The sequence below is a fragment of the Mirounga angustirostris genome, unplaced genomic scaffold (assembly GCF_029215605.1).
Source record: "Mirounga angustirostris isolate CCGP_5_RB_7025 unplaced genomic scaffold, mMirAng1.0.hap1 SCAF_4, whole genome shotgun sequence".
Taxonomy (NCBI): Eukaryota; Metazoa; Chordata; class Mammalia; order Carnivora; family Phocidae; genus Mirounga; species Mirounga angustirostris.
The window spans coordinates 112,355,578-112,368,649 of NW_026991712.1; the positions used below are offsets into that span (position 1 = coordinate 112,355,578).

The 13,072-nt window shown below is 49.3% G+C and overlaps 1 protein-coding gene across 1 annotated transcript in view; it reads left to right on the forward strand.

Moving 5' to 3' along the window:
* The first annotated feature begins 5,501 nt into the window (after positions 1-5,501).
* The window catches only part of BCAR3 (BCAR3 adaptor protein, NSP family member), a 130,897-nt gene continuing 123,326 nt past the window's right edge, over positions 5,502-13,072 (forward strand). The window contains exon 1 of the mRNA XM_045897163.3: positions 5,502-5,632. The gene's annotated coding sequence lies outside the window, so the exon portion shown is untranslated. The remainder of the gene's footprint in view (positions 5,633-13,072) is intronic.

Genomic DNA, 13,072 nt, shown 5'->3' on the forward strand with positions numbered 1-13,072 from the left:
GAAGAGATCCTCTGGCTCCAGATGACAGAAACCCAGGCTAACAGCTCGAATGTAACCTCTTGAGAGACCCTGACCTGGAACCATCCAGCTAAGCTGCTCCCAGATTCCTGACCCAAAGAAACTATGAGATAGTAAAATTGTGTTATTTTAAGCTGGCAGGTTTGGGGCTAATTTGTTACACAGCAACAGATAAGTAACAAAAGGAGTTAATAGATAAAAGAGGGGAAGGAGGTGGAATGTTCCAGATAGAAGGACTACCATGACCGAAGGTCCTACGGGCGGAGGGAATATAGCACATTTGAGAAACTGAAGGAAGACCAATGTGGCAAGGGTTCAAAGAGCAAGCGTGGCCTTGTGGGTCTTACTAAGAAGTCAGATGATTAGGGGACCAGCCCTGGGGACTCCAAGGAAGCCTAGGTTCTTAGATTAGTGGGAAGAAGAAGGTAGCAACCCAGTCCTAAGGAATATTGTCCTGCTGTGGCCTTCATTATGAATTGTAACTATCAGACTAGGAAAACCCCTTTGGAGACCATCCTCAGTGGGGATGGCTCCTCATCTTGCTGTGACACCAGCCCCGGACCCTGGAGGCCAGTGATGGCCGGGGATGATGGTGGGTGGCAGAAGTGGGAGAGAGTAGGGAAAGGGTGTGGAACAGAGAGAACGGTGGCAGGGAGGAGGAGGAACCAGCGAAGGAAGAGGGGAGGCGGCTGAAGAGAGAGAGAAGTGCAGTGTCGGGGCCAGGCGGGAGGAGGAAGAGGGAGCGGGTGTGCAGAGGAGCCTAGGAAGTCTATAGAATGGCACTTAGGCAGGTGGAGAAGTAACCAGGGAGTAGGAGGCTCTTAGAGACACTGGTGTCCAGAAAACCTGAAAAACTCAGGAGTTGGTGTGTAGTGTTCAAGGACAGGAACAGACGCTTGGATGAAACAGAGAGATGGAAAGGAGGACAGGAATGGGACTGGGGGACAGCTAGGGCTGCCATGGAAAGCAGTCTCGGTTCAGGGGTTTGAACTCACCACCATCACTCAGGGCTGCATGTGACCTGCGGAAAGGACCCTAACAGTCATCCTTAGGGAAGATTGGTGAGAATCACAGTTCAAGTGCTGGAGATGTGCTTGCCCTGGGGCAGGGCTCAGTGGGCCCCTCAGGCTCTGCAGGAGTTCTCTGATTAGCCCTGCAAGGATAAGTTCTCTCCAAATTAGTGACTTTGAGTTTTAGTTCTCTGTACTCAAAAGTACCTTTGGAGGGGCCAAGGAAGAGGTGGCAGGTACCTGTCCCAGCAGGGGGAAGGTTTCTCCAGCCCCAGCTATGCCAGGCACAGCAAAAAAAAAAAAAAAAAAAAAAAAGCCATGCTTGCCTGGCTTCCTGGACTGGCCCCTCCAGCAGGTGCAAAGACAGAAACAAGGGCTCAGAGGCAGGAAGGGAGGCCAACTCTGGCCTGCCTCTCTTGGGTCTCATCATCCACCTTCCTATCCCCTGTCCCGCCAGGAATGGATTTATACTGCTTTAAAAGTATTGGGGCACCTGGATTTTTATGGATTTGGTCAAGCTAGCCTAACCTTTTTTGAGTAGCAAAAAAGAGTGTAAAGGTATGAGTGTTTCCCAAAAAACATTTGCAGAGGGAAAGCAAAGACAACAGAACATTGAACAGATCTATTCATTTTGCGACCTGACTATATAGAAAGTTAACATATTTTTTCTTGTTTTAAAATATATATATATTTGACATCAAGATGTGAATGAATTACCTGATGTTCCATCAGAGAAATTCCACAGAGATTATGTTATAGGAGCAAAACTCTGGTCCTTACAGAGGAGGGTTGCATTGATCAGATAAAGAATTTTTTCCTCCAATCTAAAATCCACGAATGAGAAATAGAAATAAAAAACACACAAAACAGCTTTTGTATCTAAACTGACTTCTTTTTTCTCTTTCTGCATCTATTCCAGGAGATTATTCCCCTGTCTCCTTGCCATTCTTTTTTTTTCCTTTAAAGATTTATTTATTTATTTATTTCAGAGAGAGAGAGAGAGAGAGAGAGAGCAAGCAGGAGGAGGGGCAGAGGGAGAGGGGGAAATCTCAAGCAGACTCCCTGCTGAGTGCATAGCTGCACATGGGGCTTGATGCGGGGCTCGATTCCAGGACCCGGAGATCATGACCTGAGCCGAAATCAAGAGTCGGCCACTCAACCAACTGAGCCACCCAGGTGCCCAATCCCTGCTGTTCGAGGGGAGAGTTGAGAGGAGAGCTGCCTTTGAGCACTCAGCGCTGTAGATCCTAATCTGATGCCAGTAGTTGGAGACATCCTTATCAGGGTCGCCTATGCGAAGAGAGGGCTCTGTGTTCCGGGGTCCCCTGCAAACACCTGCACACATCCCAGCCCTGCTCCACTGAAGCGCCGGGGACCCATCTGAAAACAAAGTGTGTGTCAGAATATCAGTGCTTGCTCAAAACCACTTCCCAGTTCGGCAGATTCATTGGCTTCTCTCTCCCTTGAGTGTGCTTTGAATAGACCACAGACTGGGAGGATAGGAAAGAAGGGGAAAGAAATGAGGCTGTAAATCAGTGTAGCCTCTCCAACTCTTGGGCTCACAGAGCAAGTGAGGGGACGAGGGAGACAACCCCCTCCCAGGAAGGCCTCCTGTTATCACATGTGCCCCAGCAGTTGCCTGTGGACACCCCCTCTTTCCTTTCTTCTCTGTGGCTTTGAACCAAATGCTCTTGGAAGGGAAAAAACTCTGACTTCATCTAGGCTCCCTGCCCTCCCTTCTCTGAACACAATGAAGACTTTTTTAGGTTATTGTGGCATTTCTAGTGATTCTTTTCATTGCCTTCTTCAAATGTGCGATCAGTTCTCCTTCTGATACAAATTTTGTGACCCCTGTTTTTATAAGCCTGAAGCTTAGAGGTTGATCGCCCAAAGCATCAACAGAAAGCACCTGGGTATTCTAATCACTGTTGGCTCTTGCTGAAAAAACAGCCTGCCAACCTCGTCCTGCCCGTGCACTGGGCACAGCCCTGGGAGGGGCCGAAGCAGCCCCAGGACCCCACGATTCTTTGGAAAGAAAGAAGCAATTCCAGCCAGTTCAGGTGTTTGGAGGATTATTAGGATGACCCTTTCCATGTGGATATCAGTGTGGTTTGTGAGTAAGTGAGTAATATGAAGGACTTTATTAGCAGCAACATTTGGAAAGCCCAAAGTGGGAACTGAAACCAGTGTCTGTCAGTCCAAAGTTTCATTCAGCCAGCACATTTCAGAATTTGCAGCTAGTGTTTTATTCTCTTTTCAAAGCTCTTCACATCTTTTGAGAGTAACAGGATACTGGGTGAGAATTTATGGGCTAAAAATATGGAGATGAACAAGATCACGACAACTTGCAAAGGACCCACGGCTGGATTTGGGAAAAGGGTGTATGAAACTATTGGTGTTAACAAGAAAACCAGGCAAAACCAGATGAGACACCTTGCAAGAGAGGCTAAAATGGTGTTTGGGAATTCATCCTAGTGCTTGTTCTTTGATACACTGAGGGTTCAATTTCACATCAGCCCCATCCATCAGAGCTCACATGCGGCGTGTTTGGAGTTTTATTGTTTTGTAAGACCCTGGAGCAGAGTGAGAAGTGGCTTGGTGACAGAGTAGAGAAGTCTGCTCATTACCAAAGGTCATGGTTCAGGAGGTTGTTCTTGACTTACTCTTTTCTCCATTCGAGTTCTACACAAATGAGCGGTAAAAGGAGATGCTTATCTCCTTCCTTTATTTTAGCAGCCTGAAGTTCCATTTCCTTCTTGAAAACTCTGACTCTATGGCTGGAGGAACGCTCCCCCACCCCACCCCATCCTGTCCATGCATGCAACTGGCCTGATGTCCCCTTCACTCACCACCTTGCAAAGCACTCTCAATCCATTGCTTTACACATGGTCATTTGCTTTTTTGTTTTTTACATATGTGGGTCACCTGTTGCCTAGGTAAGATTTAAATCTGGCTGTGTTAGTATGATTAGCTTTTGATTATTTCCAGAAGCAAAACAGTATGTCATAGCCCTATAAGCATGTAACATTATGTTTTCTTTTTGATGATAACATTTAGCTAACAATTTATATATGCGGTAGTGGTTATCTTTCAGCCTTAGCTCCTTTTAAAAAAAAATTTTTTTTTTTTTTTTTGAGAAAGAGAGCATGAACAGGGGGAAGGGGCAGAAGGAGAGGGAGAAACAGATTCCCCTCTGAGCAGGGACCCTCATGTGGGACTCAATCCCAGGACCCTGGAATTATGACCTGAGCCAAAGGCAGATGCTTAACCAACTGAACCACCAGGTGCCCCTCAGCCTCAGCTCTGAATGATCTAGGCTCGAGACTGTTAGAAATAATATAATCATCTTCATTTTTTTTCATTTTTTTTTTTAAGATTTTATTTATTTGCGAGAGAGAGAATGAGAGACAGAGAGCATGAGAGGGAGGAAGGTCAGAGGGAGAAGCAGACTCCCTGCCGAGCAGGGAGCCTGATGCGGGACTCGATCCTGGGACTCCGGGATCATGACCTGAGCCGAAGGCAGTTGCTTAACCAACTGAGCCACCCAGGCGCCCCATAATCATCTTCATTTTAAAGAATGATCATTTGATCTGGATTATGCACATCTACTACAATTTAAATAATTGTTACTGTATTTTATTACTGAATAATTTGTATTGTTTTCTTATGGTTTTTTGTTACTAAAGTAACACACGGAACACAGAAATTTTGGAAGACAGAAAAACATTCTTTTGGTGTACATTTAGTACATATTTCAATGTATATAGATTTATTTTCTTTTTTTCAACAATAATGGTTATACTGTAGTTTGTTTTAGAGCCTATTGTTTCACCGGGTAATGGATGATAAATGTATTTCCATGTTACTATTCTTCTATAATAGAGATTTTAGTGGCTGTGTAGTATTCCATTGTATGAATTTTATATAACCAGTTCTCCATTATTAGACATTTATTTATCAGACACTGATAGAAGCACTTACTATGAGCCAGACATAGCTCTAAACTCATGTAGCCCTCGTGATGACCCTATGAAGTAGGTGCTACTAATATCCCCATTTTGCAGATAAGGAACCTGAGGCACAGAAAGGTTAAATAACTTGTCCAAGGTCACACCACTTTGTAAGTGGTGGACCCAGATTGAAACACAATCTGGCTCCATGTCTGTGCTTCTAATCACAGCACTTTGCTGGCCTCCCACTCTGTCTACTGAAAAGTAAAGACTTTTCTCCACCTAGGAGAAACGCTTAATTTACAGAAGACTGCTCTGGCAAAAAAGGGAACCACTGTCCTGTGAGTCACTGTTACTTAGAATTAAATTGTCAGCTGTTCAGACAACAGGCAAAGAAGCATCTGGGAGGGATGGGCAGTGTTGGCTCTGCAGCCCGGAAGTCCAGCCCGGGAGAGGCCGCAGACCCAGGTCCAATCAGCCTGAGACCCAGGTTACTCACCCTGTGGCAGAACCAGCCTTAGGAGGCAGCCCCAGCCTTGCCCGAGCTCCAGTAACTTGCTCACACCAAACCCAGAAGGCCTCTGCTTTGCATTCAGCCACAGGATCAGCGGCCTCTGACCCAAACCAGCCTCAGGGAGGCAGGGGACCGGCAAGGTAGGAAGCGGCCCGCCCCGCTGCTCTCTGCCCTGGGGGGTAGGGCAGCGCTGAGCCAGCGGAAACTGGCCCGGGCTGTGGAATGGTGTTGATCCAGCCTACCGAGTGGCTTCTGGGGCAGCGCCTGGAGCTTGGGAGAATCCTCTGGCTAACCCACAGAGGTTCCAGGGTGGTTGTTGCCTGGGTAACTCTGAGTCCTTATTCATTGTAGCCTTGAGTCTTGTGCTTTGGATCTGGCCACCTCCTTTCCTATCCTTTCTGTTCTAGTAATGATAATATGATGTCATAGCTGGTGATGATCATTGTTCTATTTTACTTATTTAATTCTCACAACAGCACTGTGGGGTAGGACAATAGTTAACAATAATTATCCTCATTTTAGTGATGAAGCCAGGGAGCCACACGGAAGTTAGACAACCTGACATAAGGGAAAGGTTGTCAGGGCAGGGAAGCTGGACTCGAACCCGCACCCCAGAGCAGGCCACCACACTCTGGGCTTAGAAGGTAGCTGTGGCTGGAAGGGAAAGGCTAGGTGAGCCCCCTTTTCCCTTAGTCCCATCACCTCCTCTTTGAGGAGGTCTGAGGAAATAATAGGAATTTGCTAGAGGTAGTTAGGAGTTGAATTTTAGGGGCGCCTGGGTGGCTCAGTGGGTTGATTCTCCAATTCTTGGCTTTGGCTCAGGTCATGATCTCAGGGTCATGAGACTGAGCACCAAGTTAGGCTCTGTGCTCTGCAGAGAGTCTGCTTGTCCCTCTCCCTCCCCCTCTGCCCTTCTCCCCAATCTCTCTCTCTCCCAAATAAATAAAATCTTAAAAAAAAAAAAAGTTGATTTTATATAGGCACCTTAGGCAATTGTTTACAGGAGCTTGGAGGTTTATGTGAAATAACATTCATGCATCTTTCCCTGGGAGATCTGTCCGTTTGCCTTTATTTTTTTGTTACAGGAGAACCTGGAACACACAGATACCACATCCAAAGTCAGTGAGTGTCGCAGGGTAGATAGGTCTGGGGAGCCGTGATTATCACTGCAGTCCTAATGCCTGCCCCTCAAATGGCTTAGAAGATCCTTAAAAGATCAGAGGCTTAAATTCTGTATAGTCCATGAACTTCTCCTCCACACATAAATCCCACACCCCGAGTTCCCACTGCCCCCCTTCTCCTAGCTGTGGAAACAACCGTGGGTGAGGGCCAGAACCAACTTCCCAGCTTAGGAAGATCTTTGGCTTAATTCGACAACAGTCTAAAGACTACAAAGAAAATTTGCTTTATAATGGAATTAGGTAAGCCTGGCAAAAACTGGCTTTCCTATCCTCAGTGATTTTGGAGGGTGTGTCTATTGAGTTTTGGAGTTTTTCTTAGAAAAGTAAAGATGTATTGTTTTAGCTGCCAAAGACTTTGAAGATAAACCATGAAAAATAAAAGCGCAGTGTCTGATAGGCTTTCTTTCTTTCTTTTTTTTTTTAATTTAAATTCAATGTCTGATAGGCTTTTGGAAAAGTAAAAACAGAGTTGCTGCTGTGCTAATCAGAGTCGCAGTCATGCTACTATTGGACGCTACGGTCTCTTCTCCCCGCTGGGAGCTGATCGGTTACTGAAAAGTGCAATCGGTCAGGTCAGGTCGCTCTCCCGCCTAAGTCTCACCGGGACTCCCTATCAGCGCAGGGCCACGGCCCCTGTCCCTGTGGAGAGGCGGCCGGCGCAGAGCCCGGTGGCCAGGCCGAAATCCGGACTCTGCCTCCTCACGAGTCGCGTGACCTTGGCTCCGCGCGATTACCTCTCTGCATCTGTGTTCTCATCCATCACCGCAGAGACTGGGATGCCCGCGGCGGTCTCCGGGGCCCGTGTGTCTGCTTCCGGAGCCCCAGCTCGGGCCTTGACGAGCATCAGGTTTGGAGCCTCCGAAGTGCGTGGGTAGCCGCCACTCTGACTCTACTGAAAGCCCGAGGGTGCGCGATGGCTGTGTTCCTGAAACTAAAGACGAGGTGGGAGCAGGCCTCTCCGAACTGTGGGAGTAGCTGCAGCAGAAGCGTGCTGGGATCGGACGCCCAGGGCTCCGGGGAGGCCCCGACCCTGTCGGTTCTGTGCCGCTGCCCGGTGCGCGGTTTCCAGCAGGCCCCGGGCTGTCATCTGACCTCCAGACTTAATGGAGTGTTCTGGCTTCACGTCTGCCCCTGAGGGGGCCCCGGGACTGGCGCGGCACCGTCCGATCGGGGACAGGGTACATGGCTGGCCCCGCTCTACCGGCCCTGGGCCTGAGCCCAGGACTCCTCGGACTTATTGCAGGGCCTGGTAGCCGCGGGAGCCACTTCCTCTGCTCAAAGCCAGGTGGCAGGTGCGGGAGCTAGGTCAGCGCACTGAGCAAAGCTGGCCTCCAGACCTCCTCTGACCCTGGGCCTGAGGGGATAGGTTGGGGTAACAGAGAGGAGACAGTCAGGCTGCCATTGTTTTTAAGACTTCTTTCTGGCCCGTAGGCTTGGATTTCTTGTCAACGTCCTCCCTCCCTACATGAATACCCACGCCTCCCCTCCACCCCACACCCCCTACACCTTAGACACACATTTTCTCCCCATAACGCCAAGCAGGATTCTTGGACCCATTAAGGGAAGTATTAGCACACGGCTTCAGGAGGGATCTGTCACAGGGGAGTGGGATGTGTACAAGGATTTGGGGGTTGGCCCCAAGACCTTCCCATATGAAAATGTCTCTCCTCAAGTTTCAGGTGGGGTGAGTCCATACCTTTACAGGAGGGTTCGGTTTCTTCTGTGGATAAGCAGTGTGTCCATGCTACCCTATCCCAAACCACAGGTCTGTGCATGGCCTGGGCTCTTCAGCCACACTCATCCAGCCCCTTCTGGGGCCAGGTCCTGCCCTGCCCCCATGGGTGACTCAGGTGCCCTCAGAGGAGAAGGTGGCTATTGGGCAGGTATGACCAGTGGCTCAGGGACCCAGGAAGTGGCTCTTCTGCCTCAGGTACCCACTGCCTAACCGGTGAGTCACTAGGAGAATGTGGGGCCCCAGGGCAATCCTCTGTGTCCTGTGGGATACACCAGAAATGGATGCAAATTCGTCTTCTGCAAGAGGCCCTGGGGGTGGGACTAGAAAGTAGACATGCGGGTTAGGGGGGAGGCACCACATCAACCAGGCCCCCGGGGTCCTGCCCAACCTGCACTCCACCAAGGGCTGTGCAGTCCGCACCGTCTTTTTTCCCAGTGGCTTTAGGTTATTCTGCTTTTTATAAATGTTTATTAATTTTGTTTTATCTTTTTCAAAGGTATATGCCTTTGTGAAGAAATGTCCCATGCTAGGAATCTGTGGGGTTTTTCTCATTACCCAGCTGACCTGACACGGGATGGGCCCTCAAACCTCAGCTCCAGGGGAAGGACCGTGTGGCCGTGGGCAACCCATCTTTCAGGGCTCTCCCTCTCCTCCCACAGACACATTTTGGTTCAGATGGGGGGCCACAGGTCCCCTAAAGGAGGCTAAATAAAGGGGACCAGTGACAGTGGAGAACACGCCCCATGAGCTCGTTTCAAGGAAAGTGAAGGATCTCACAATGACAGTTGTGTGTATGGTCGTGACTCACTGCATGCCCAATGCCTCGCTAATGTTATTGTGTCTAATTCCCACGGGCCAGTCCAAGAGGTGAGTACTCCTATTATCCCCACTTCACAGTGTGGAACCCGAGGGCCAGAGAGGGTGAAGCAGTTCGCTAGAGGTCACACAGCCTCAAGCAGCAGAGCCAGTCCTCAAGCCCAGGTTGGACTTTGAACCCCCACCCCATCTGCCTCCCACTCTACAACGCCCACAGCAGCCCCCCACCCCTGCTCCACAGTGGGGGCGGAGGGACCCCAAACCCCTGGGCAGCTCCTGCCTCCAAACCTGCTTCCCTTCCCTTTAAAGCCCTGAGAGTCAAAGTCCCCTCCACGGATGTAGTGTTTCTTCCTGTGGAATCTGCTGAAAGATCGTGCCTGACTGTGTCCATGTGTTCTCCACAGGAGAATCCTGTAGGGGAAAGATTATCAAAATATTTGCTGGCCTTGCAGGGAGTGCTTAGGGTCGCTGCCAAGCACTGCTGGGTGTGTGAGATGGGAGGTGCCACTGTTCCTCTTGCTTCTGTTTGTATCTGCGGAGGGGAAATGGGAAGAATCTAATGGAAATTCTGTTTAGCCTTCTATGAGCCCAGCAGGGATGCTCAAGTACAGTACAGATGTCAGAAAAATAAATAGGCATTTAAGATTTTTCTAGTTGGGAGCGTTAGGTGGGATCTGAAATCTGAGCTGAGTGAAGTGCAATTAGCACGCTCCTGGAGTCTTGAGTGTGCCAAGCCCCTGGGGTGTGACATGAGCCCTGGGTCCCAGGCAGAAGACCCAACACCTTGCTGGCTCTGCCCTTGGAGGGGGCAGGAGGGACAGTGAGGAGGGACAACCTTTGGGAGGCAGGGGCAGCATCTAGGAGCCAGGCTGTGTGAGTTTGATTCCAAGTCCCCTTCCTAAGCTGGAGGACTCTGGGCAAGTTCTGTCACCTTTCTGGGTCTCAGTTTCCCCATTTATACTTCGTGTGTGTGTGTATTAAATAGGTCTCTGTGTAATATCCCTGGACTGGTACTTGGCTATTACATAAAAAGCACTCAGTAAACACTGCTATTATTGCTAACAGCCCCTTCCTGCTCTCACATTTTATCAAAATGTGGGTCTTGGTGGTTATTGCCTGAGAGGTAATGCTTTGGTTGAGTAGTGGGTTGAGAAGCTGGCTGGAGGGAAAGAAGGTTCTCCCTCGCTGGCTCGTATTTAATCAGCTCATGAGTTTCTCTACCCACCCTTCTCCCCTCCCTCCCAGGTGCTGCTTTAAGACAATTATTTCACCTGAATAAAAATCCTTAGATGTAGGGTGGGGGAAGTGAGGAGGGTAATTTTCCCCTGAGGATAGCCTGGAAGCAGGAGCAGGAAGGGAGAAGATTGTAGGGAGACTGGCTTCAGTTGCTGAAGCAAAACTCGGCAAGCTTTTTCTGTTCCTTTTCACTATTTTGAGTTCCTCTCTCCCCAGGGGAGATAGATATTTTGCAGGTGACATACTTTGGGTTAAAAAACCCCATGTGTCTGAGCCAGAAAGACCAGGAAATTCAAATCAGAGCCCTGCAGCTTACCAGCTGGCCAGGGGTGTTTATTCTCTCTGAGGTTCAATTTCTTCATCTATAAAATGGAGAGAATGGTACTTATTTTACAGGGTTGCTGGAGAGTTAAATACAATCAGGTACTTACAGCACAATATCAGGGCCCAGAAAAGCTAGTTCTCCCCACCCTGGCCTCCCCTCTGCATCTGTGCCTAAGGGTCCTCCACCTGCCTGCCCATCTTCTGTCCCAAGCAGAAAAGGCAGGAGGCAGGCCCCAGGTTCCTTTATGTTGTGTGCTGTTAGCTTCCTGAACAAGGCTATAATCTTTCTAGAAGTGTCCCTGGCAGGTTACAACCTGTGAGCTGTCACCAGGAGTGGATGCTGTTAAGGTGAAGCTATAACTGGGAAAGGAACAAAGTGGGGAAATTCATCAGCCCCTTCTCACTTGGCATTCAGCCACAGGCTGGTGGCCTAGCTCTCCAGCTGTCTCTGGTAATAGCCGAGACTGGTGGTAGTTACACGGTGGGCTTGGAGAGACTGTTTCTCTTTACCAGGTATCCTCCACCCCATTCAGGAATGAGTCATTAGCGTTTAGGTGATGGGAGCCACAGTCATGGCTATACTGGCCTTCTTTCCTCTGGCCATGGAGGCCTTGGTTGGCCAGGGGTGGGCTGGGAGGGAGCGGGATGGTGGTAAAGGGGGTGATGGGGAGGAGTAGGGCATAATCATGGGCCTGGGCGCCATATCAATAGGCTGAAACTCTGAGCTCCCACCCAGTAGTGTCCCTGGGGCTCTCAAAGCCTTTGTCATCTTCTGCCAGATCCTGGGCTTCTCTTGCATTCATCTAAGCTCTTCTCACTGTTGCTGCCAATGTCTTCTCCCTCAAGGTCACAACAATCCCAAATGGTGCCTTTTTACAGTTTAGAACAGGCCCTCTTCTTTCCAGAAAATGCACTTCTGTACCAGGACATGCAGCTTGGGAAATGGGGGCACAGGCTAGATTTCAGCCTCTAGTTCCTCCTTCAGCTGAGCAACCTTTGCAGTGAACAAACTGCACAACTGCACATGGCAGCCCTATTTTCCATTCTCTGCTTAAATGGTCTGGATTGGCCATGCTGCTTCTGCTACCTCCTCTGAACATACTGCTCCTGCCTCCACTTCCCTTCCCATAGCATGGCCAGCTTTTGCTAGGTTACAAAAGATAGCAGGGCACTATCAGGTTTCCAGCCCTTCTTTGAAGGAGTTTGTGACCCCTTAGTTCTAGGGCTGGGTCAGATGGCTCCCTATAATCCAGTTCAACAATATTCTTTCTTTCTTTCTTTTCTTTTCTTTTGAGAGAGAGAGAGAGTAGTGGGGTGAGGGGCAGAGGGAGAGAGAGAAAGAATCTTAAGCAGGCTCCACACCCAGTGTGGAGCCCAACGCGGGGCTCAAACTCATGACCCTGAAATCACAACTTGAGCTGAAATCAAAAGTCAGCCATTTAACCAACTGAGCCAGCCAGGCACCCCCAACAATATTCTTTCTGATATTATTCAGCAATCTGGGCCCAGGTGGAGACTTACCCCATCTCCTGTAGTAGTGTGAATAACTTGTCTATCCACAGAGCTCCTGCAGAGGCTGGGCAGTTTTTCCCTTCATGATGGTAGTATACACCCTGGAGTCCGGGGGTTTCTAGCACCAGTCTTAGCTCTTCACCCTTCCTCCCTGAGGACTGGCAGGTTGGCTTGGAAATAGCCCTCCTGATAGCCTGCTCTGACATCTCCAGCTTCTTGAGGGGGCAGGTATGTGGATCAGCATTCTCTCTCCCACCTGGACTCCACAAGTATAGTAGTCCCTCGCCAGGGCCTGGCCCTTAGGGTTCAGGGTGGTCTGAAAACATGGTATTTTTTTTTTTTAAGATTTTATTTTTATTTATTTATTTGAGAGAGAGAGAGAGAGAGAGAGAGAGAGAGAAACAGCATGAGAGGGGATAGGGTCAGAGGGAGAAGCAGGCTCCCCGCTGAGCCGGGAGCCCGATGTGGGACTCGATCCCAGGACTCCGGGATCATGACCTGAGCCGAAGGCAGTCGCTTAACCAACTGAGCCACCCAGGCGCCCAAAAACATGGTATTTTATGATTCCATCTCTTCCTCTCTTTAAACCCACCATCTCTGCCAGAATATCCGGACCACCTGTTAGACACAAATGGTTCAAAGCCAAGTTTCTGGTAGCTTTGCCAATAGCCAGGAGAGGCCACTCCCTCTGAGGAGCAGAGATAGAGGTGGGCCGATCCCTGGGTGGTCCTGGTGCGGCACTCTGAAAGGCAGAAGGAGGAGAGAGCTGGCTTCAG